Raw genomic sequence first — 22,564 nt, forward strand, 5'->3', positions numbered from 1 at the left:
TCTGTTTAGTGTCTCATATCTTTACCCCAAGTGCCCCCCTTAGTGCCCCCTACCCCAGCATCTGTGACTTTCAGTTTCAGTTAGAAAATGCTGCCTGTTTGTAGGATAAGTGAATTATTCATGCCTACAGAAAATGATGTTAATTACAACTGGTTCCATCTTCTGAGAAAGGGGGGACTGAATGCACATCAGGTCTGTCTGTTCAGGCCACAAGCAATTTATTGAAGAAAAATTCACAGATCTCTGATAGCTCCTTTTAGATTTCTGTTTCCAATCCTCTTTTCCTCAGAACAGGAAATGGAAAACTCCTGCCGTGGCACTCCTCTTGCAAAGTACCTTAAAAACCAATCCGTTGTGCAGTGGAGCTCTGATCCGCCCGCCCCAGGCACCAGCTGTGGCAGCACAAGCCCTGCTGGGGGGCTCCTTCCCCCCACACGTCTCCCCTGGGCAGCTCCCCGGGCAGGCTGAGTGCTGAGCCTGGCAGGCGGCAGAGTCCCATACCCGGCACACAGCCCCTGGGGCACAGCAGGGACCCTGCTCTGCAGGACAGCCCTGGGCACCCGCCTGCAGCCCCGGCTGCACAGCCTGCAGCCGTGCTGGGACACGCAGCCCTCAGGGCTTTGCTCTGGTGCTGCAGCACGGTAGCCCTCAGCTGGAGCCCAAGGCTTTTAACACAGTAAAGAAACATGCAGTGCCTGCATCCAGATCTGCTACGGGATGTCCCCGATTTGGTGATCCCTCCAGGAAAATCAGCTGCATTGCCTACTGCAAGGCACTTACCATTCTGTTGATCTGTTATCAGTGCTCCTGCAGTCCGTTCACAGCTGGTTCACACTGTACTAACACTGTAAGCTCTCTCTCCCTTTCTTCTATCCTCATGTGAATTGCTGCTCAAGCCCCAGCCCTGCTGTGCTGCGCACAAGAGATGCTCCTGGGCACAGCATTCTCTCTACAACACTTCCCACTTTTATGAGCTCCCTGTATCCCAGAAGCCCAGCCCAATTCAGTAACAGATAATGTCATTTTTTATCCTTCCCACTCATCTCCCCTGTGGTGTCCCGGGGTATTAATGGCCAACCGCTCCTGAAAGACAACAGCATCATGACAGTACATTAAAATCTGTTGAATTAAACACCAGATTTCAAGTGGTCAGTGACTAATTCCAGACATGTTCTGAGTCATCCCAGAGAGTGTTTGCTCAAAGAGGGCACTCATACAAAGACGGGATATCAGAGAATAATAGAATCACCAAGGTAGGAAAAAACGTAAAAGATCATCCAGTCCAGCTGGTCACCTATCACCAATAGCTCCCACAAATCCATGGCCCTCAACACAACATCCATTTATTCCTTGAACGCCTCCATGGTCACTGAATCCACCACCCGCCTGGGCAGTCCATTCCAGGTCCCAAAGTTCAGGATGTGGCATTTGGTCTTGGTGAACCTCATCCTATTGGCTTCAGCCCAGCTCTCCAGCCTGTCCAGATCCCTCAGTAGGGCCTTGCTAACTTCAGGCACATCCACACTCCCAGCCTATTTGGTGTAATTTGCAAACCTACATAGGATGCACTCAGTGCCCTCATCCAGGTCATCAGTAAAGATACTGAAGAGGACAGGCCCCAGCACAGACCCCTGGGGAACACCAGGTAGGCACACAGGTGGGCGTCCAGGCTGGTCTTGAATATCTCCAGAGAAGGAGACTCCCCAACCCCTTGTGCAGCCTGTTCCAGGGCTCTGTCACCCTCACTGTAAAGATGTTCTTGCACACATTTGTGCAGAGCTTCCTATGCTCCCCTTTCTGACCATTTCCCCTTGTCTTGTCTCCACACACTGCTGAAAAAAGCCTGGTCTCTCCACTTTGACCCCACACCTCAGATATGAGCACTGACATGAGAGCAGCCCCCTGCACCTTTCCCCTGCGAGCAGAGCATAGCAGAGCAGAGACACAGTCCCCATGTATCACGCAGTGTTACTCTGCTTACCAACAGAAGAGGCCAGTCTTTCTCTATGCTTCATCTGTGGCATACTCCAGAGTTCAATACACTGCAAAGCTATGGCACGTGTATGTTCTTGCAATGATGACACCTTAGTATTCTCTGGGCTCTCATTTCAATGGCATCTAAATAAATCCATGGTCATACAAGTTGAAGAGAAGCTGGCAAATGTTGTCTCATTGTAAGGAAGAGCAAGAAAGATGACAGGGGCAATTATGAACCAGTCAGTCTAACTCCAGTGCCTGGTAAAATTATGGAGAAAGTGATTGTGAGAGTGATTGAAAATCACCTGATGGACAATTGTTTCATTGGTCACAGTCAACACAAGATCCCGAGGGAAAGTTCCTGTTTAACTATAGGTCTTTTTATGACAATGTTAGTGAATTGGTTGACCAAGGGTTGACAGTTGATGTTATCCTTGAGAATTTTAGTAGAGCTTTTAAGACTATTTCTCACAGAACCCTTCTGGAGAGAATGTCCTGCATACGGCTAGACAGAAACAGAATGTGGTGGGTGAGCTGTTGGCCAGTAGGTCAGCCCCAAAGGATTACAGTCAATGGGTTCCATCAGCCTGGTAGATGGTCACTATCATGGTTCCCCAGGGCTCCATTATAGGGCCACTTCTCTTCTATGTTTTTGTGGATGACTTGCATGCAGGAATTTTTGCTTATGTTCGCTGATGATAGCAGATGAGGAGGTGCTGCTGCCTCCACTGAGGGTGGAGAGGACTTGCAGAGAGATGTGGGCAAGTCAGAGAAGTGGGTACCAGTTGGTACTAAGCACCAAGTGAATAACGTCTAACAAGAACAAGTGCCTGATTGTGCAACTGGGTAGGGGCAACCCTGGACATAAACACAGAATGTATAAGGGACACTGGAGAGAGTTCTGACTGAAAAGGACTGGGGGTTCTGGTCAAAATCTAATTGAATGTGAGTCAGCAGTGTGCCCAGACAGCCAGGAAAGCTAACAGTACCCTGGAGCACATCAGGCATTTTATTGCCATCTGGGTGAGGGAAAGGATTGTCCCTCTCTGCTCTGTGCAGCTCCAGCATCACCTGGAGCACTAGGTGCACTTCCGGGCAATGCAGAACATGAAGGACATCAAACAATGGGAGGGTGTGCACAGGAGGGCACTGGAACTGGGAGATCTGAAGTTCAGAATTTCACTGTGATTGACTGCTTGTTTAGACAGAGCCCTTCTCACATCCCACATCCTGTGATGAGACACAGGGCACACATGGGACATGAACTTGACAGTATCATTGACCCCAATGCAGAGCCTGGGATCTTCTGTGCCCATGTCTTTCATTAAACATCATATAGACCTCTATCCCACTGCCCCAGGAAGGGCCCTGAGCCAACATGAGAGACAGGATCTCCCTGCCAAGGGTCTGGGAATCAGGGCTTGTCCTGTTTGCTTCTTAAGATAAAGGAGGATTTTCTTAGCATCAGAGCCACCATGCCAGTGCCTTTGCCTGACTGGAGTCATGGCTTCCAATTATCTGCTCTAATTAGTGCCTTGGGAAGCTTGCTTGCTAATGGCCCTCAGTGGGCCCATTCATACTCCAAGAAACTTCACTGTTGCTTCTGACTATGTCTTGCTGAGTACTCTGTGCAAACTTCTCTCTGCACTGGAGGTTGATGGACTCAGCAGCGAATGTGCCCTGGGGCCCATTATAACCTAAAGAGCCTCCTGTGCCTTCTGCCTTCCTGTTCTCTTCTTCAGTTTATCAGAACTTGTTCAGCAAAATGGAGAGATATCTAGAGAGAGCTTAAAGAGGAAGAACCAGCTGCACATGGAAAAGGAAAAATTTCCCCCCCCCCCTTTTTTTTTGACCAGTAAGCTGAAGGAAAGGTGATGCAATTGAATGAACAGTAAAACTCAGTGATCAACTGCATGGCATGTCCAAGCTGTGTCTATTGAGTTTTATATTTTACAGGGAATATTTGTTCAAGAAAATATTTAGACGCAGATAGGATTGGATAGATAGAAAAAAATTGTGAAGGATTTGACAACAGAGTCCATCAGCATTTTGAGGAATGGAGCAAATTCCAATAATGTCCCTGTAAGTAAGAAATCAGACAGATAATTGGGAGGTATCTGACTGAACAAAGAGCAGAGGATGGGGAAATCTGGAGGGCATTGGCAGGAGCGTGTTTCCAAATGAACTGTTGAAAACATGCCCTTAACTAAGGCCATTTATTTAGGAGAGCTGAAGACACCTGGAAAGTGAGGAACATCAACAAGGCAGCAGGGAAGAGCAGCGGCGGACGCCAGGCTTTAGTCACAGGGCAATGGCACCGCTGTCTGTGTCTCTGTACCTGAAGGCATCTGAATTATAGGGAAAAAAAAAAAAAAAAAAAAAAAGACACAAAATCCCTACAAATTCTCATATTTACAACTAAAAATAGAACAAGATTCATGACGATTTCTCGTGTTGAGAAGGGTTAACACATTTTCACTGATTTCTATCTTTGTCTTCCATTCTTTGTTTCAGTTTTATTGACATCTATGATCATCTTTTAAACTTACATCCTCAAAATAAATAAATAAATACATAAATAAATAAATAATAACAAGAGATCCATTTGTCTTTTACATGTGGTCTGATGCCACTTTGACCTTCATAATTCCCACCAGACCTTCCATGCTGGAGAGTATGAGATCCAGCAGAGCACCTCTACTCCTTGGTTCCCCCATAGCTTGGTCAAGAAGCTGCCATCTGTGCTCTCCAAGGATCTGCTGGATGGCACATGCCCTGCTGTGCTGTCCCTGCAGCACATACTGGAGTGAAAAAGGCTCCCAAAGGGAAAAAGGGCCTGACAACATGAGACTCCCATCTGTCTGCAGAGGGCACCTTCCACTTGCTCTCCCTGATCAGGAAGACAGGAACAGGCACTGTTGGCCTCCTCTGTTGGCCATTTCCATTAGCTCTGACATGGCTGCTCTGTAGTCCCGAGGCAGAGCTCAGTGCACTCTCCTTTCCTTGTCTCCTCGCCAATCCATGATAAAGAATCTGTATACCCCTTGTGCTACAGTGCAGTTGTAGAAGCCATTTCACACTGCCACTGTGGTCCAAACAAGAGCTCAGGCATGTAACTCTACAAAGATTTCTAGCTCCTCAAGTTTTGTTGTTCTCATTAGTGCAAAAATACAGAAGTAAACATCCTCATTGGAAAGCATCACTGGACAGAGCCTGATTGGATAGCTCATTAATGGCATTACTGTGAAGAAGGTGGCACACAGACATTAGATCCATTGTGGGTCTTGCAGTTGACATAGCAGCACAGATACACCATGGGCATGGCTTTCCTGAAGGCGCTGTGCTGCATTTACAGCTGCATGTGAGTGTGTGGGAGAGCCCAGAGACACTAGGCTGCTTCTGAAGCCATTCACTTGAGAGCGCACCGAAAACTAAGGTTATGTCTGTTGAAGAATAAGGACGTATGTTATCTTTGTATTGCCTTGACCTTCAGAATATGTCTCAGATGGAGAACAGAGAAAGATCTGGCTCTTCTTTTGTGAGCTCATCCATTTAGTCAGCTGTGTAACGCTGCATTCTCAGTACAGCTGGAGACAAAGGCAGAATGAAGTGCCCTAAATGCTGGGGTCTGTTGTCATTCAGGATGGTCGATAATACCTCTGTTCCCTCTCTGCCCCGCAGCTGATGTTCAGGAAAGAGGTGTCTATCTCAGGGACTTCCCACACAGTTTATCAGCACTGGAACACATCCAGGAGCAGCCCAGGCACCTTGGGCATCGCCCAGTGTCTGTGTGCGAGCAACTGCCTCCCTGCTGAAGGACCGAGGACTCAGAGCAGGAGCTCACATGCAGGCAACTCCTTGTGTACATCGGAGCTGAACCTGAGTAATCCCAATGATACTGTGTGTCCATGGGGAGTTGAATCCCATTTCAGCCCCAGGGTTTCCCATTAGGGATGAGACTCCTGCACTGCCTCAGTTAAATCACTGCCCTGCAAAGTGGCAGTCCACCTCTCTCTGTCCTTGCCTGTATGCCCATTTTGTTTCATCACAGGATCTCAGGTATCAGGCCTGGAATCAGTCACTGACCACTGTACATTTGGTGTTTAATTCATCAGATTTCAAAATACAATCATGATGTGGCTGTTTTCCAGGATCTGATGGCAAAGAGGACACAGGGACATCTCAGGGGAGACGAGTGGGAAGGATAAAGTATGACATCCTCTGCTGCTGAGCTGGGCCGGGCTCCTGGGACACATGGAGCTCATACAAGTGGGCAGTGCTGCAGACAGACAGTTGTGCCCAGGAGCAGCTCTGGTGCACAGCACAGCCTGCAGCTGACAGAAGGAGAGGAGAGAAAGGGGAGAGAGCTTACAGGATGTGTACGGTGTGAGCAGGCTATGTGCACACAGCAGGAACATTGCTCACAGACCATGAAAAGGTAAGTCTCACTGCTGACCATGCAGCTGCTTTTCATAGAGGGTTAACCAAACCAGGGACATCCCGTAGAAGATATGGCTGCAGGCACTGCATGTTTCTTTACTGTGGAAAAAGCCTTCTGCTCCACCTGAGGGCTTCCATGCTGCAGTGTCAGAGCACAGCCCTGAGTGTTTGCACTCAGCCTGTCTGCAGAGCTGCCCAGGGCACTGATTGGAGTTGTGTGGGGGGAAGGAGCTCCCCGGCAGGGCTTGTGCTGCCACAGCTGCTGCCCGGCGCAGGGGATCACAGCTCCACTGCACTACTGAATGTTTGTGAAGGCCCTTTGCAAGAGGAGAGCCAAGGAAGGGATTTTCCATATCTTGATCTGAGCGAAGGCAGAAAGGACTGGAGGTAGAAATCTAATAGAGGCTGTAAAATTTAAAACACAGCTATGTTACTCCCAAATATTTCTTTAATCAATTGCTTGTTTTGTGAACAGCCACACAGGTTGTGCTTTCAGCCTCTCGTTTCTAAAAGGAAAGAATCAGTTCATGTTTTTCTTGTTTTCTGCAGACTTCAATAGTGCACTTATCCTGCAAACAGGCATATTTGACTAAAACATATTGAAGTGCAAAGAGGCTGGGGTTGGGGGCACTAAGAACAGTTGGAGTGAAGATATGAGACATGTAAACAGTTACCAAGAGGAAAATATTCAGGAGTCTGGGATATGATTATGAAATGAGAAAAAGTAAGAGCTCCTTAATCTTCTATTTCTTTAGGGATGGTGAAGCTCATGAATATAAATTCAAGTTATGGAGTTAAATGAAAATTACCCAAAGGTAAATGAAAACATTTCACAGTACAGCAGGAGGAGTGTGTCTGAGAATGGTATGGACTTGTCATTATCTTCTTCACTCTGAGCAGGACTCAAAGCCCAACAACAGCAGATGCCCAACAGGAGCTCCATCAGCGAATTCCTCCTGCTGCCGTTGGCAGACACGCGGCAGCTGCAGCTCCTGCACTTCTGGCTCTTCCTGGGCATCTACCTGGCTGCCCTCCTGGGCAACGGCCTCATCAGCACAGCCGTAGCCTGCGACCGCCGCCTGCACACCCCCATGTACTTCTTCCTCCTCAACCTGGCCCTCCTCGACCTGGGCTGCATCTCCACCACTCTCCCCAAAGCCATGGCCAATGCCCTCTGGGACACCAGGGCCATCTCCTACACAGGATGTGCTGCACAGCTCTTTTTCCTTCTCCTCTTCATCTCAGCAGACTGTTCCTTTCTCACCATCATGTCCTATGACCGCTACGTTGCCATCTGCAAGCCCCTGCACTACGGGACCTTGATGGACAGCAGAGCTTGTGCCACCATGGCAGCAGCTGCCTGGGGCGCTGGGTTTCTCTACTCCCTGCTGCACACTGCCAGTGCGTTTTCACTGCCTCTCTGCCAAGGGAATGTTGTCAACCAGTTTTTCTGTGAAATCCCCCAGATCCTCAAGCTCTCCTGCTCAGAATCAAATCTCAGGGAAGTTGTGTTCCTCAATTTTAGTATCGGTTTAGTTTTTGGGTGCTTTGTTTTCATATTTGTGTCCTATGTTCAAATCTTCATGGCCGTGCTGCGGATGCCCTCTGAGCAGGGAAGGCACAAAGCCTTCTCCACGTGCCTCCCTCACCTGGCTGTGGTCTCCCTACTTACCATCACTGGGTTTTATGCCTACCTGAAGCCACCCTCTGTCTCCTCTCCATCCGTGGACCTGATGGTGGCAGTTCTGTACTCAGCTGTGCCACCAGCAGTAAACCCCCTCATCTACAGCATGAGGAACAGGGAGGTCAAGGATGCTGTGAGGAAAGTGATTACCAGATGTTTTTCAAATGCAGTGAATTGCCTGTCTTTTGGAATTTATGACTTGTAATGCAGCTTTTTACAGAGTCGCTCTCTCTCTCATTGTTTGTTTGTTTCATGCCACTTAGTATGTGTAATTTATTCTGCTTATTATTATGTTTTTAAATACTGTAATGTTTTTCACTAAAACCTCATTATTAAAACCAATTCTTATTCAGCCTTTACCTTTGTATTGTAGCCCAAATACACTATGCATAATGAACCAGGCTCTCTGTGAACCTTAAAAGAATAAAGGACGTGCAGTTACTCTGTCTGTCCTCCTTCTTGTGAGACATTTCTGGAGCTGTTGGGGTCGGATGTTCTCAGAAACCCACAATCCAGCAGGAAGCACACAGCTGTTCATCAAATTGTGTGTTGACTTCAGCCTGCAACAGTTTCCAGCTGGTCCCTTGCCCAGTGTTCCCCATAACGCTGACAATGGAGTTTCAAAATATTCTTTTCTTATCTGATCTGACATCCTGCTTACCCAAGCCCCTCTGCAATAGTTGAGCCTTAGATTGTCCCCATGTTCAAACTCTATCCCCCTTTTCTTAGACTTTGCAAATACTTTTGCTAGATTGCTACATTCTGGGAAAGGGAAGATTTCAAATAACTTCCGCTCTCCACTTTCTGTCTTAGCTTGTGCTTTTTCTATTCTTCACAGCTATTCCCACTGGTTTTACACTGCCGTAATGCACACCTCATTTCAACGTACATTAAAACAAGCAAGATGACTGCAGTAATACAAAGCAACAAAGAGCTGCTTCAGCCATGCAAACTGTGGTAGCCAAGCAGTAAGTTTTTCACACAATTTGGTAAATCCAAATAAAGTATCATCTATCGATACTTGATGAAGTAGTTTAGTATGTTCCCATATTGCCTGTAGACCAGATTCTCTCTTTTGTTGTTTTAAGAGATGTAGTTAATCCAGTCCACATTGTTGTTAATTGTCACCCACCAGGACAGTGATTCAAACCCTGCAGCAATTGGATTTCTTGCCTTAAATTTATCACAGAAACCTCTGAGCATTCCCATCAAATCTATATCTATATACAGCATTATCAAATGAGAACCCTAAGCTCCTTTTGTTCCTTCTGGGGGTGTGTGACATCCCCTTCGTGAATGCCAGGGTGAATGGTAGAGCTCGTTGAGCAAGCACACAGGTACCTCCCCAGTAAGATGGGAGAGTGGACTGTAAGATCTTCCCACACACTGCAACAGCACCAGAGATCTGCTCCACAGATTCCCAATCTCAAGTAGTTTTCTGCTGAATCTTCCATGACATTCAAGGTCTCACTGCATAGGGAGAAATTCCCTGTAGTCCTGGTAGCTCTTACACCCTGTCTTGAGAGGCAAACTGTATGGTTACCCGTGGCCATGGGGAATGCAGGAGGGGTTTTGGCATCCACCTCAGGCATTGGAGAGAGCAGTAAAGATAGCGATTTACAGGCTCTGTTTCCCTAAGCGGCTTTCTCCTGATACAGGGCAATCATGCACCACATCCCTTGGGGTTCCTGAGTCCACCCTAGTGGAAGGGGTACTACCTGAGCTACAGGTCATCCTGATGAATGATGAAGCATAGCAATCGCTATGTTTGGTATTCTGGATGGTATATTTAATCAGTTCTACCCAGGCATTCATATCCCCATACTCTGTCTCAGCTTCAAACATTTGACTGAGATCCTTTATTTCTGCAACTATTACAACTGCAGGGTTTTTAGGAAGATTATCCACTCTCTTTTCCCTATCCTGGACATTCTGAGTATGGTCAGGGAATGAATCCCATACGGCTATGCTGAAATGTATTGGTCAGAGCTAGCATATAATGAAACCATCCTTTTCCTTGGGAGTTCAGAGAAATCCATTTGCTATTGTTGCCCAGCGTAAATTCCCTTTCCTATTTGTACTACAGAAACCTTGGGGCTGGTTCTAGGATTATTCTGCAAACAAACCTCACATTGCTGTGCTACCTATTCAGTGGTGGTGTATAACTTCCAAGCCATAATCTGATGGCTCAGCTATTTATAAAGAGCCTCTGTTCCCCTGTATGTTTTCCTGTGCTCAGCCATGAATATTGCGCATAATAGGGACTATTATTTTGTTTTGAACCCTTACCCACCCTCCTTCTCCTACCTGCCCTCCTAAGACCTCTATCAATTTTTGGTATCTTGTTTTTTAATCTCATTTTAAATTTTTACTGTCTGGAAACAAAGCCTGCATTTCCATGTCCTCCATTTCTGTATGCTCTCCGAACCACCTATCTCTTCCCCACCCCACCCCCATAAATTAATTTCAACAGATATGGAGGGAGAAAACTGAAAGACTGTAACTATCCATGCCAGACAGACCCTCTCAAAATAATAACCAGACACCTAGCATGGGTGTTAGCAGATGCTGTAAAGACCATAGGCAAGCGCCAGCAAAGCTGAGGTGGCTTGAAGTGAGCAGTAAGGAGCCATGGGTTCATGTCTGACAAAGGAGCAGATGGCAAATCCAGAGGAGCAGACGGCAGAGTGCCAAATGGTGGCAGATGAGCAGAAGGTGGATTGCCAAATGGTTTAAGACCCCATCACTTGTGCATGGAACCCACTCTATATTGTACTGGTCAGGACAACAGGGGGAGATGTCTGGGGGAGATGAGCTGTGCAAAAGGAGGTGAGCTTGAACACAGAGCTGCATCTCCCATGGGAACGGTTCCATGGCAGGCTGGGAGCAGGGTGTGGTGGGCGGCACATTGCTGAGTGGCTGCTGACAGAGTACTGCACTGAGATGGGGGCACCTGATGTCTCCTTTCTTGTCAGGAAGAACTAAAAACTCATTGGGGAATGCATTCTGTCCATCTGGCGTAATAGGAAAGTGCAGCATTGTCACATCCACAGGCAGCAGGACACCAGCATCCACAGTTTCTTTCTGACTGACAGCTGAGAATTTGACAGCCTCTACGACCTCATCACCCACCACCGGGAGACGCTGCTGTCATACAACAAACTTGAGATGAGGCTGACAGAGCTGATGCCTCAGTCCAACCCTTGCAGCAACACAGTCTGGGTGCCATGGGATGGCACAAGAGGGACCATGCCAATTCCACTGATAATTTTGTAAGCAGTGTATACGGATATGGTACCAATGGATATAAGTTCTCCACTGTTCTGTTGATAGTCCTTGAATCTTGTAGTATCTAGTAGTTCCTGTACAGTTTTCTAACCAGGAGGATGGCTGCGTTGTATTTTTGATTAAACACTCCATCAAAAACCTGAGTTTCTGAAAATGATCAGTTATTGGCTGGATTGCTTTCCTGTCTTTGAACAGGCTTGTCCCATCTGGATCACCAAGCTGACTTCTGGAATCAAACTCTATAACCCAGGATTAGGTTATAAAGCAGAGATGTGTTTATTCAGAGCAGGGTGCAAAGGGGAATCACTCTTCCTGTCTTGCACACTAGCATGCAGAATTGTTACATAATTCAAAGTCAATCTCATACATATTCAACAAATCTATATGAACTCATCTACATATTCATAGGAAGGAGCTACGAGTTTCTGCTACATGTCCTGCAGATGCTCCAAGCTCTGAACAGTTCCCACTGTCACTCCACCCCTCATAATGATCTCTGCAGTCACTCCTGCTACAGGTTTTGTAGCTGTTCCAAGTATTGTGATAAGGAAATGAAACAAATTTTTCCCAGGGAAGGTGCACTGTGCCAGGAAGTACAGCCCTGCGGTCGCTCCAACCCCTCCAATGAGTCCAGTGGCTGCTCCAACTTCAGCCACAGGTCCCGTGTTGATTCCAGCTCTGGCAATGAGCTCTGCAGTTGCTCCAACACCTGTAACAGCCCGACAGCTGCTTCAGTTCCTACAGTAAACCCTGTGGCTTTTAAAACCCCTGCAACAATTCCTGGACTTTGCAGATATACAAAATATTAGTATCTGTGCATATATGTTAGCAACTGCATATGTTGTATATTGTTGCAGAACAATGTGAGAAAAGCAAACAACCACACCTGTCATTGACATATGATCAGCTAATCTCGTTTATTCCTTGGCTGCGTGTACCTTTATAATACGGATAATTAGCTCATACATATTGCAAAAGTGGAGCTCATCATTGGTTCCCAATTACATACCATCCCCAAGTATCTTAACAGCTTGTTGTTATCAACTGAAACCTACTCCCTTGCTGAGTTCCCAGAACCATGGCTAGTTTCTCACCATCCCAGGGCATCCTGTTGTTCTTGCTGTCCTTGCAGGTGTTACGGCTGCTTGCTTAGCTGCACCATGTTTACGACCCTTCTCAGCTAACTAGCTGTAAAAAACACTCTCTACATTTCCCCCGTTTTCTTTTAGGCTGAAAAAGGGTTTGATTTAATGACCGATTAATCATATTTAACAAGCAGTTCAGTTCATTTGTTCAATCAGTGTCATGGTTTAATAATCTTGTAATTTTGCTATCAGTATTCCACATCATAACATCATATAAAGCATGAATAATTTTACTGAATCTGCAACTTACAGAAGAAGACTACATCTCCCAGAGAGCAACACGATAGGTCACGGGACCTGGACTCTATATTAACTCAGTCGCAGAACAGACTGACGTCTTTCGAGTTCTGGCGTTCAGGGGAGTGTGTGGGAGCCTTCAGCCGTTCGCTTAGATTCACAGTAGGCCTCTCGGTTACGGGACTCATTCTCTCTCCTATTTTGCTTGATTCGTTAGCTCAATTTTCAATTTTCAATTATATTATATTATATTGTGTTATCCGGTATTTCGATATAGTATTTAGTAAATAAGTGTGCCTCCTTAGATCGTTGCCGCTGTTTTCTTTTCCTAATTAACTTTTTCCTTTCGGTCTAGGGCCCCTCCGGGGCCCACGGCCCCCTGTCACGGACGCAGGTGGATTTTTAGTTCAAACCGTGACACCTTCTGACTACTATCCCCTGCTGATAGTTTTGACCAGCCATTGGGGGCACATGTAGTCCAATTTGGCCAGCCACTGGGGGCGCATGTAGTTCAATCTGACCAGCCACCGGGTACACATGTAGTCCAATTGGACCAACTATCAGGGACACCAGATACAATGTTGGTTGCCCCTGTAAGAGGGCGAAAGACAAAACGAGTTTCAACTCAGTTAGAGAAAATGCAGAAGGAGTTGGAAGAGCGGAGGGAGTTAGTAGAGCAGGACTCAGGAGAGCAGGGGACTCAGGAGAGCAGGGGGACTCAGAAGACCAGAGGAAGTTGGAGGAGCAGAGGATGTTAGAGGGGTACAAGAAGATGTTAGAGGAGCAGAAGAAGTTAGAGGAGCAGAGGAAGTTTGGAGAGAGGAAAAAGAAGGAGGGTTACCTGGAGGAAATAACACAAGCGTCAGGGTCAGGGTCAGAGTCAGAAGAGGAGCCAAAAGCCAGATTTTCTTTACGAGAATTTCTTGAGTCCAAACTTAGAGATGGGGCAGCCTCATCAACACAGTTGCCACCATCAACACCTGGGACTCTTGATAGAGCAAAAGGTGAGCAAAGTATAACGACCATTATTGATTGATCTTTTAAACTGAGTGAAATTCGGGATCTAAGGAAGGATTTCACACGTCAGCCAAAAGAAAATATGGTCACTTGGTTACTTCGCTGCTGGGACAATGGTGCCAATAGTGCGTGGCTCGATGGCAGTGAAGCTCGCCAACTGGGTAGCATTTCCAGGGACTCACGTGTGGACAGAGGTATTGGCACATGCCAAAATCAGTCCTACACCCTCTGGAAGCGGATGTTGATAGCGGTAAGAGATAGATTCCCCTTTAAATGGGACTTGGAGCCTGATGGAAAGAAATGGACTGATATAGAGAAAGGTATCCAATTTTTGAGAGAAAATGCTCTGATGGAAATGATATACAGCCCCCAGTTCAATCGTAACGATCCAAACCAATTACATGATCCTGAAGCAGTCTGCGTTCCACGACAAATGTGGCGTGACTTTACAAAAGCAGCTCCAGAAAAGCATGCCAGTGCACTTGCATTAGTATATGGCAAAGGGGACAGGAAACCCTTTGTGAATGAACTAATTGGCAGGCTTCAGGAACTTGAATTATTTATAAGCGCTACAGAAGTTAATCTGTATACTTCAGCCATTGTCAAAATAGTGGAAAGATTAAACAAAATGGAGCTGCTTTTGTCGTGGAACGCGGACTGCTTCAGGATCATGTAATTGGTTTGGAGCTGTGGTATATGGAGCCTGCTTTTGCAGAGGGGTTGGACTCGATGATCTCTAGAGGTCCCTTCTAGCCCCTACAATTCTGTGATTCTGTGATTCCAGGAGGGATGTGAAGCCGAACACTTCATGGCCCTGCAATTGCCAGCCCGAGCCAGGCACTGTATTGAGCAGCTACTGAAAGAGGCAGCAACACCATTCAAATATTTGTTTCACTTTTATTTACAACAAAGAGAAGCTAAATGCATCCAAAATACATTTCAATATGAAATCAAAAAGGCGGGATACTGGTAATGATTAAAGACACAGCTTCCTTAGTTCCCCTCTGGAGTCCATGAAAGGGAAAGCATGGCCAGGCCTGAAAAACGCACCACGCAGTGTGTGTCCTTTGGTGCACCTGTGAGGACGCAATCCAGGCGATTCTGCTGTCCTTTGTGCCTTCCTGCTCAAGCCCTTATCGTTTCTTTTTGCTTTCCTTCTTGGCTTTCTTGCTCAGCTGAGCAGCACTTGCCTTGGGTTTCTTCACTGTCTCCCAAGTCTGATACTCAAAACCCTCCGAGTCCTGCAAGAATCAATTGGGAAACAGTCAGGGAGCTTTCAAACAACTGAAAGGGAAGAGAAACAAGAGAGGATGGGTGGGTGTCAATAAGGGAAAAGCTTAACAGGCAAGAATAAACCTATCCCTGAGCTCCAGCACACACGCGTGACCACTGCCTTATTAATACTAACAGCAATGTTATTCTAGCCATTAAAGTCACTCATGTTCACGTACCTGGTTGTGGACGTGTTCGTGGCCTTGCTGCTGCTGTGCTCTACAACGCCAGCCACAGAAATAAAGAGTGCAGAAAGCTGATCTGTTGAAGACAGAGGAGTGAGCTGTGCTTAACCAACACTGCTTCAGAGCATGCTTACAGTAAGGCACACCTACCTTACAACGGCCATGCAGGAAGCTCCAGACACAGCTCCAGACTGTTTCCATGAAGCATTTCCCAATTGCATTTCACAGCCACTCACGCTCTGCTCCTCGACAATCTGCAACAGAAAAGTCAAAAGATGCAAATCCCATCCCTTGGAGATGTCAGCAGACCATTGCACTCATGGAGCAGCACTCATGGCATTGGGTGAGAAAGCAGACGTGTGCTTACCGAGTGAGCGCTGTTTGCTGCCAGCAGCTGGTAGGACCCCACCTAACTCTAAGTACGAACAGAAACCTATACCTAACTCTAAAACAGGAACAATCATCTACTCCGAACACTAACACGAACAATAATCTACTCCTATCTAGAAAACACTAACAATAACCTAATCCTAACACTACAACTAAACTTAACATGAAAAACACCAATAAAAACAGGGTTTAGATGGAACCAGGGGCCTGCAGAGGTCTCAGAGGAGGAGATGATGTTAAATGAAGCCGCCATCTTCCCAGCTAAATGTTGGGTTTCCTCCAGCCTCGCTCTCTTAGGCCCCCACATGGCTGTCAATGGCCGGAGCTCTAAGAGGCGAGTGCGTTGCGTGGGGCAGCGGTGACCAAGGTAACAGCTGTGGCCAGGGTTCTAACATGGCCCAACAGGGTTCTAACTGCTGGCACTGCTGGCACTGGCATTCCACATGGCATGAGGAGGGGGCTGGAGGAAAGGGCACGGCATGGGAGCCAGAAGGCACTGCCTGTGCCCAGCGGGCAGCCCTTCTCTCCAGCAGCAAGAGGCTACAGACGAGCTGGCCCTGAGCATAGGGCCCTCGGCCTCCTTCATCCCCCCCCTTCTCCCACAAGGGAATCTCTTGGCGCTGCCATACGCAGCACGCAGCACCACATTGATCTGATGGGGCTCCTGAGCTCAGCGCCAACAACAGCAGGCTCCAAAGGGCACCTGACTACGCCTGCCTGCTGGGACACACCAGCTCTGCTCTCCGTGTTCCAATCCAGAGCCTCTCCTTGTAACACCTCCGACTCCATTTGCATCCACTCACTCTGATTACGTTCCACGTCCACACATCATGTTGGAACACACACGGGGCCACGCTGCCTCACCGACCCTCAGTGGGGACCCACAGCCGTACAGCACCATCAGCACAGCAGAACCGGGCCGTGCTCCGGATGCTGCCGCTTGTCCAACCTCCCTCTCGCTGCCCCCATTCTGCTCAGGCAGCCGGTCCCAGCAACAAACACCAGCACAGAACTGCAGCCCCGACTCGTCCCGCTCACTGACAGCCAGAGCAAGGACATGTTACACACCTTCCTTCAGCTCCACGCACTCGCTGGCACCGCACGCATCGCCTCTGCGTGCTGCAGCACCGCCAGCTCCTCCCCCGACATCCCTCCATGCCCCGCACCGCGGCCCGACCCCGTTGGTAGCGCACAGCCCGCTCCTCCCGGCCACGATCATCTTCCCATGGCGCCATGGCCCGGAACTGCTCCCGCCTGCACCAAGCGCTTCCTGCCCCTCCATCCCCCGCTCCTCCTTTCCCTTCACTTTCCATCTGCACTCAGGACGCAGATCTCAATGGAGGTGGCTGCAGAACATCATCAGTGCAGGCAATCAATGGCTCGTGCTGCGCTTCACTGCCTTGTGCTCCTCACTGACTGCTCTGCTGTGCCCTTTCCTAACCCCGTAGGATTATTTGCTTCTGTCTTTAGTGAAAGGGCTCTCCCTCAGGAATCTCAGACCCTGGAGGTTAATGAGAGAGTCCGGGGAATGGGAGATTTCTCTTTAGTCGGGGAGGACGTGGTCCGTGAGTGCCTAGGAAACATTAAGTTCAATAAATCCATGGGACCTGATGGGGTGCATCTGCGGGTGCTGAGAGAGCTGGCAGAGGTCTTTGCTGAGCTGCTCTCTGTAATCTATCAGAGATCTTGGAGAACTGGGGAGGTGCCTGAAGACTGGAGGACGGCCAATGTCACTTCAGTCTTCAAAAAGGGCAAGAAGAAGACCCGGGTAATTATAGGCCGGTCAGCCTCACCTCTGTCCCAGGGAAGGTGATGGAACAGCTTGTTCTAGATGCCATCTCCAGACAACTGGGTGATATGGAGGCTATCAGGAGTACTCAGCATGGGTTCACCAAGGGGAGGTCGTGCTCGACCAACCTGGTCGCCTTTTATGAAGATGTCACTAGCTGGGTGGACAGGGGGAGAGCGGTAGATGTAGTCTACCTTGATTTCAGTAAGGCTTTTGATACTGTCCCCCATGACATCCTTATAACAAAGCTGAGGAAGTATGGGATAGATGAGTGGATGGTGAAGTGGGTTGAGAATTGGCTGACTGGCAGAGTGCAAAGGGTTGTCATTGCTGGTGCGGTGTCTGGCTGGAGGCGTGTAACTAGCAGCGTCCCCCTGGGGTCTGTACTGGGTCTGGTCTTGTTAAACATCATCAAGGACCTTGATGAGGGGATAGTGACCACCCTCAGCAAATTTGTGATGACACGAAGTTGGGAGGATTGGCTGACACGCCTGAAGGCTGTGCTGCCATTCAGAGAGACCTGGACAGGCTGGAGAGCTGGGCAGTAAGAAACCGGATGAGGTTTAGCAAAAGCAAGTGTAGAGTCTTGCACCTAGGGAGGAATAATTACATGCACCGGTACAGGCTGGGGGAAGACCTGCTGGAGAGGAGCTCTGCTGAGAGGGACCTGGGTGTCCTGGTGGACGACAGATTGGCCATGAGCCAGCAGTGTGCCCTTGTAGCCAAGAAGGCCAATGGCATCCTGGGGTGCATTAAAAGGAGTGTGTCCAGCAGGTCAAAGGAGGTGATCCTCCCCCTCTACTCTGCCCTGGTGAGGCCTCATCTGGAATATTGTGTCCAGTTCATGGCTCCCCAGTACAAAAAAGACAGGGATCTCTTGGAGAGAGTCCAGCGGAGGGCCATGAAGATGGTGAAGGGCCTGGAGCATCTCCTCTATTAAGAAAGGAAATGCCTTGTCTAGAAGCAAGCAGTGGGCTGGAGAGGGCACCAAAACGAAACCCTGCTTGCACCTTTCCCTCTCCTCATTCCACATGCTGACATTTATTTTAAGAGCAAAAACAAGACTACAGTGAAGAAAGCTCCAGAACAACTCAGCTACTTTATTCACCCCCTTCTCTTTCCACTACAGAAGATTCTCAGAAAACCTCCAAGAGCCACCTTACTGCTCTGCTGACCCTTCTCTGGGATGCATGAGTGCGCTCAGAAATGACTGAGAGCAACACATGCACACAGACACACAGCAGATCCCTACACAACCACTTCTCCACTAGGAAACAGCATCAAAAAGCAGCTGGTGGGAAGAGTAGAAGTGGAAAGCGGGCATGGTGAGAGAAGTGCTTTGGGCAGCAAGGAAAGGCCATCTGAAGCTCCTGGGTTAAGTCCCTTCTGCAGAGGGTGTCGGTGATGCCATCTCCTTTGCAAACTCTTCCTGCATGGGGAGAAGCATTGGTCTCCCTCATCCCCGGGCTATCCAGCATCCTGAGAGTCTCTCCTGCTGGGGGTTTTCCCATGAGAAATGAGGCATCAGCCCTGAGAGAAACTCTTCCTGCAGGAGATGCACTCCTAGTAGCTACCTGTCCTGTGGACTGCAATGTTTAATGAGGACTGAGCTTTGCATGAAGTTCTTCTGGGAGTGTGAGGAGCTCTCTGCTCGGCACAAAGCCCTTCTCACACTCAAGGCTTCCTGCCATTTCAGCTCACTGGTGCAGACATTCTGGTAACACAGCAGATGGGATTCTCTGAGGGAGAGAAAAGACAAGTTCCCAGGCATCTCCCTGCATGCAGGCCTGGCCAAAATGTTCTAAGATGTCCAACAGAACCTATGGTATCTCTCCTGTGTGCATATGCTGGTGCAGCTTCAATTCAGAACTCCCTTTGAAGCTCTTACCACACTCAGGACACTCACAGGGTCTCTTTTTCCTGTGGATGCTCTGATGCAGCGTCAGCTCAGAACGCCTTTTAAAGCTCTTCCCACACTCAGGACACTTATAGGGTTTCTCTCCTGTGTGGATGCGCTGGTGGCGCTTCAAATGTGAACTGCTTATGAAGCTCTTCCCACACTCAGAGCACTTATATGGTCTCTCTCCTGTGTGGACACGCTGGTGCATCTTCAGTTCAAAACGCCTTTTGTAGTTCATTCCACACTCAGGACACTTATAGGGTCTCTCTCCTGTGTGGACACGCTGGTGCACCTTCAGTTCAGAGCTGCTTTTGAAGCTCTTCCCACACTCAGGACACTTATAGGGTTTCTCTCCTGTATGGATGCGCTGGTGGAGCTTCAAATTAGAACTGCTTATGAAGCTCTTCCCACACTCAGAGCACTTATATGGTCTCACTCCTGTGTGGACACGCTGGTGCTCCTTCAGTTTAGAGCTGCTTCTGAAGCTCTTCCCACACTCAGAGCACTTGCAGGGTCTCTCTCCTGTGTGGATGCTCTGGTGGCGCTTCAAATTAAAACTGCTTATGAAGCTCTTCTCACACTCAGAGCACTTATATGGTCTCTCTCCTGTGTGGATGCGCTGGTGGAGCTTCAAAGCAAAACTGCTTATGAAGCTCTTCCCACACTCAGAGCACTTATATGGTCTCTCTCCTGTGTGGACACGCTGGTGCATCTTCAGTTCAGAACGTCTTTTGAAGTTCTTTCCACACTCAGGACACTTATAGGGTCTCTCTCCTGTATGGACACGCTGGTGCATCTTCAGTTCAAAGCTGCTACTGAAGCTCTTCCCACACTCAGGACACTTATAGGGTTTCTCTCCTGTATGGATGCGCTGGTGGAGCTTCAAATTAGAACTGCTTATGAAGCTCTTCCCACACTCAGAGCACTTATATGGTCTCACTCCTGTGTGGACACGCTGGTGCACCTTCAGTTTAGAGCTGCTTCTGAAGCTCTTCCCACACTCAGAGCACTTGCAGGGTCTCTCTCCTGTGTGGATGCGCTGGTGGAGCTTCAAATTAGAACTGCTTATGAAGCTCTTCTCACACTCAGAGCACTTATATGGTCTCTCTCCTGTGTGGACACGCTGGTGCACCTTCAGTTCAGATCTGATTTTGAAGCTCTTCCCACACTCAGAGCACTTGCAGGGTCTCTCTCCTGTGTGAATGTGATGGTGGACGGTGAGGCTGGAACTCTTTTTGAAGCTCTTCCCACACTCAGTGCACTTATACGGTCTCTCTCCTGTGTGGATGCGATGGTGGATGGTGAGGCTGGAACTGGTTTTGAAGCTCTTCCCACACTCAAGGCACTTATACGGTCGCTCTCCTGTGTGGACACGTTGGTGTATTTTGAGGTTAGAACTATCCTTAAAGCTCTTCCCACACTCAGGGCACTTACATGGTTGCTCTCCTGTGTGGACACGTTGGTGTATTTTGAGTTTAGAAATACCTTTCAAGCTCTTCCCACACTCAAGGCACTTGTACAGTCTCTCTCTTCTGTGGATACACTGGTGGGAAGTGAGGCTCCCACTGTCCGTAAAAGTCTTTCCACAGTCAGAGCACTCAAAGGCTCTCTCTCCTGTGTACATGCACTGCTGGCCAGTGGGGTGGAGTCTCCATTTCATGCTCTCTGCAGAATCACAGAACTCGTAATGCCTCTTTGCTGAGTGCGTGCACTGGTGGCTAGTGATGCTGGAATCCAGTTTAAAGCTTTTCTCACACTCAGAGCATGGATTCTGCTTTTTCATCTGGCACACATCCTTGCTCCTGGTTTCCTCAGGCTGCTTTGGACCTATGTTGAAGTCCACTGGGTTCCTCGGTGTCATTCCCAGATGCTTTCCCAGGGGCTTCTTGATGTGCTCACCCTGACCTTGCTGCAGGACTTCCTGGACATCCCTTCTGATTTCTTCCTCAGAGATGCAATTCCGCTGCATTTCCGCTACACAATTTCTCTGCGGAACCTCCTTTGTATTTCTGATCCCATCAGCTGCTGGATGACAGAGGAAATGCAGCAATAGCACACAGTGCCCAAAATAAAACACAGGCAGAGAAGGCTCTTACAGCCCCAACATTCCCCTTCCCTCCACCACCTCACCTGGGCTGAGGTCTCCTGGCATGGCCTCAGGGCTATGCACATCTGGGATCCAGGGGTCTTCCCCTCTTTCAAGCAGGGAGATCACCACGGGCTTGGGGGCTGGAAGTGGAGCTTCAGGGAGAGAAACAGGGAACAAGAGAGCATTTCCCTCATGCTGGCACAGTGCCTGTTCAACAGTTCCACTCTGTGCCCCTCCCCAAGGAGAAACCACCATTTAGGTCTAAATGACACTGTGCCTACAGCTTCCCTTGGAGCAAAGAATGTTTTGACATCTCTGAACATTGTGAAGGGATATTTTTTCTTTCAAATTAACTTTACAACAGCTTATTTGTTTTCTTACAGTCTACCAGTGGTCAAGGCATCAAAATGTTGACGGCAATTGCATGGAAAATCCTCAATTCCATAGCAGTAACCAGGGATTCATCTGTGAGCTGGAGCTGGTGGCACCAAGCAACACACAACACAAGGGCTGGTTTTCTCCCTCCTGGCTGATGCCTGCTTGCCAGCACTGACTCTGTGGCTTTGATCAGAGTGCCGTGCATACTAATCCCTTCTGAAACTCACGCTTTTCAGTATCTCCTTTCTTGCTGGCACTGTGGTATAAGTCAATATGTAGCTGCATGGTGTTTATTCAAGGCCCGGCTTGCAGAGGCTCATTTTGCACAGCCAAAGGTGCCCTAACAAGGAGGAAAGGCAGACAAGCTCTCACCCAGCGAGGCCACACACTGGTATGTCTCCAACATCACGTCCCGGTAGAGCGCTCGTTGCACAGGGTCCAGCAGCGCCCACTCCTCCCTGCTGAAATACACGGCCACCTCCTCAAAGCTCACGGGCTCCTGCAAGCAAAGAGGCTCCTTGCTGGGAACAGCCAAGGCCCAGGCAAGCAGCTCGCACAGGACAGAACCTCACACCCCAGCTGCTTTTCTGTCCCCAGCACACACACGCTGGCTGAGGGCACCTCCCTCTACCCCTGCATTCACATCCCTGGCCCCTTGGCCTCTCCTGCCTGCTTCCCCAACCCCTACCACAACTGGATGTGCTGCGGCCATTTGCTGCTCTCCTGCAGGCTGGGATGATCACGGCTGGAAGGCAGAAGTTGAACTGGAGCCT

The 22,564-nt window shown here is 48.5% G+C and overlaps 1 pseudogene; it reads right to left on the reverse strand.

The window, feature by feature from the left end:
• Nucleotides 1-22,359, reverse strand: part of LOC146757486 (uncharacterized) — a 71,626-nt pseudogene extending 49,267 nt beyond the window's left edge.
• Between the last annotated feature and the right edge of the window lie 205 nt (nt 22,360-22,564).

This window comes from Coturnix japonica, chromosome 20, assembly GCF_054131305.1.
Source record: "Coturnix japonica strain WE chromosome 20, WE-NBRP24, whole genome shotgun sequence".
NCBI lineage: Eukaryota > Metazoa > Chordata > Aves > Galliformes > Phasianidae > Coturnix > Coturnix japonica.